Genomic DNA, 3395 nt, shown 5'->3' with positions numbered 1-3395 from the left:
AATGATATGAAGTTTCCTCTTATGATCTTTTTGCTGTGTCTCAAAAAGTTTGTTATGTCGTACTATCTTTATCATTAGTTTCTATGTATCTCTTGTTCTCTCTTTTTATTTCTTCTCTGACCCATTTATTCTTGAGTAGCATGCTGTTTAATCTCCTTTGTGTTGTGTTTCTTTCTGATTACTTTTACAGCTGATCTTTAGTTTCAAAGCATTATGATCAGAGAATTTCTGGTATGATTTCAACCCTCTTATTTGAGGCTATGTCTAATGTGCCATTTAAGGATGTTATTTCCTTATTTATTTATTTTTTGGATAATGTCCATATCTGACAATGGGGGGTTTAGGTCCCTTACTATGATATTGTTTTGATCTGTTTCTCCCTTTAGTTCTATTTGTAATTGCTTTATATATTTTGGGGCTCCCTGATTTGGAGCATAGATATTAAGAAGTGCTATGTCTTCTTGGTACATGATTTCCTTTATCATTATGAAGTGTCCCTCAGTATCTTTCTTTACCTTTTTTATTCTGAAGTCTATTTTGTCTGCTATTTGTATCACTACTCATGCTTTTCTCTGAATGCCATTTGCTTGAAATATCATTGTCCACCCTTTCACTATGAGTCTATATTTGTCTTTGGAACAGAGAAGTGTCTCCTCGAGGCAACATATGATTGGGTTTTATTTTTCATCCAATCTGCAATTCTATGCTTTTTTTATTGGTGAGTTCAGTCCACTTACATTTATAGTGATTATGGAAATATGAGGTTTACCTATAATCGTTTTATCTTTAGCTTTCTGATAGCTTGGTGTTTCAATTGATTTCTTATTCTGTGTGTCCTTTTTTAAAAAAAATAATTATTTAAATTAGTTTAAAGTATATAGTCCATTGGTTAGACATCTATATATTTCATAAAATGATGCCCCCAATGGCTCCTTTTCTCCCCTAGTCCTTCACCTACCCATCATATTAATGCTAATTGCATTCCCTCTGCCATGTTCCATATCCCCATGAATAATTATCAACTACTAATTTGTACTTACTTAATCCTTCACCCCATTCTCCCAACCCCTCATCATCCCTCCCATTTGTCCATCACCAAATTGTCCACTACATTTCTGAGTCTGTTTTTCATTATTAGTTTGTTCTTCTTATTCCTTAGATTCCACATATAAGTGAAATCATATGGTATTTCTTTTTCTCTGACTTATTTCACTCAACACACTAATCTCAAGGTATATCATATCATTGTAAATGGTAGAATTTCATTATTTTTAATGGTTGAGTAATATTCCATTTATAGATGAACCATAATTTCTTTATCCAATCGTCTATTGATGGGCACTTAGTTTGCTTCCATATCTTGGCTATTGTAAATTGTGTTGCCTGAATATAGGAGTGCATAGATCTTTACCAATTATTGGTTTGGTTTTATTTGAATAAATACCAAGAAATGCAATTGCTGAGTCAAAAGGTATAACCATTTTAAATTTTTTGAGAAACTTCCGTACAATTTTCCATAGAGGCTGTACCAATTCGCAATCCCACCAACAATCTATGAGGGTTCCCTTTTCTCCACATCCTTGTCAACACTGTTTTTTTGATTTATTGATGATAACCATTCTGACAGGTTTGAGTTGATATTTCATTGTGTTTTGAATTTGCATTTTTCTAATGGTTAGTGACCTTGAGCATTTTTTCATATGTCTATTAGTCATTTGTATTTCTTGTTTGGAGAAGTATCTGTTCAGGTCTTCTGCACATTCTTTAATTAGATTGTTTGCTTTTTGTTGTTGAGCTGTATAAATTCTTTATATATTTTGGATATTAATCACTTATCAGATGTATCATTAGCAAATATCTTCTCCCAAACAGTCAGTTGTCATTTTGTTTTGTTGATGGTTTCCTTTGCTGTAGAAAAGCTTTTTAGTTTAATGTAGTCCCATTTATTTATTTTTTCTTTTGTTTCCCTTGCTCGAGGAGATACATCTGAAAAGAAATTTCTGTTAGTGATATCAGAGAGTTTATTGCCTATGTTTTCTTTTAGAAGTTTTATGATTTCGGGTCTTACATTTAAGTCAATTTTTTAATCACTTTTGACTCTATTCTTGTATATGGTGCAAGAAGATGGTCCAGGTTCTTTTTTTCTTTTCTTTTCTTTTTTCTTTTTTGCATATATCTGTCCAATTTTTCCAACACCATATACTGAAAAGACTGTTTTTACACCATTGTATATTCTTACCTCCTTTGTTATATATTAAGTGAGCATATAGGTGTGGATTTATTTCTGGGCACTCTATTCTGTTCCATTGATCAATGTATCTGTTTTTATGCCAGTACCATGATATTTTGATTACTGTAGCTTTGTAGTATAGTTTGATATCAAGTAGTGCGATGCCTCCAACTTTGTTCTTCTTTCTCGAGATTGCCGTGGCTATTCGGGGCTTTTTATGACTCCATATAAATTTTAGGATTATTTGTTCTAGCTCTCTGGAAAATGGCATTGGTATTTTAAGAGGGATTGCATTGAATCTATACATTACTTTGGGTAGTATGACCATTTTAAAGATGTTGATTTTTCCTACCCATGAACACAGTATATGCTTCCATTTATTTGTATCTTCTTCAATTTCTTTTTTCAATGACATAATTTTATGAAAACAGGTCTTCTACCTTCTTGGTTAATTTGATTCCCAAGTATTTTATAGATTTCGACACTATCGTAAATGGGATTGTTTTCATAATTTCTCTTTCTGAAAGTTCATCATTGATGTATAAAAATGCCATTGACTTCTGAATATTTATTTTGTAACCTGCTCCTTTACTGAATTCATTGATCAATTCTAATGGTTCTTTATTATTTCTTTCCTTCTATTTACTTTGGGCTTTATTTGTTGTTCTTTTTCTAGTTCTTTTAATTGGAAGGTTAGATTGTTTATTTGAGCTTTATTTTGTTTCTTGAGATAGGCCTGTATTGCTATGAATTACCCTCTTAGGACTGCTTTCGCTGTGTCCCATAAATTTTGAGTCATTGTGTTTTCATTTTCATTTGTCTCTAGGTATCCTTTGATTTCTTCCTTGATCTCATTAATAACCCATTCATTGTTTAGTAGTATGTTATTTAGCCACTATGTGTTTGTGTATTTTCCAGTTTTTTTCTTGTTGTTGATTTCTAGTTTCATACCATTGTGATCAGAGAAGACAATTGATATGATTTCAATCTTCTTAAATGTATTAAGACTTAATTTGTGTCCTAACATGTGGTCTATTCTTGAAAACGTTCCATGAAAGTATATTTTGTTGCTTTGGGGTGAAATGCTCTGAAAATATCTATTAAGTCCATCTGTTCTAGTGTATCTTTTAGGTCCATTGTTTCCGTATTGATTCTTTGCCTGGCA

Source organism: Pteropus alecto, unplaced genomic scaffold (assembly GCF_000325575.1).
Source record: "Pteropus alecto unplaced genomic scaffold, ASM32557v1 scaffold501, whole genome shotgun sequence".
Classification (NCBI taxonomy): Eukaryota; Metazoa; Chordata; class Mammalia; order Chiroptera; family Pteropodidae; genus Pteropus; species Pteropus alecto.
The sequence above is the reverse complement of the archived record's forward strand: the minus strand, read 5'-3'. Positions refer to the sequence as shown.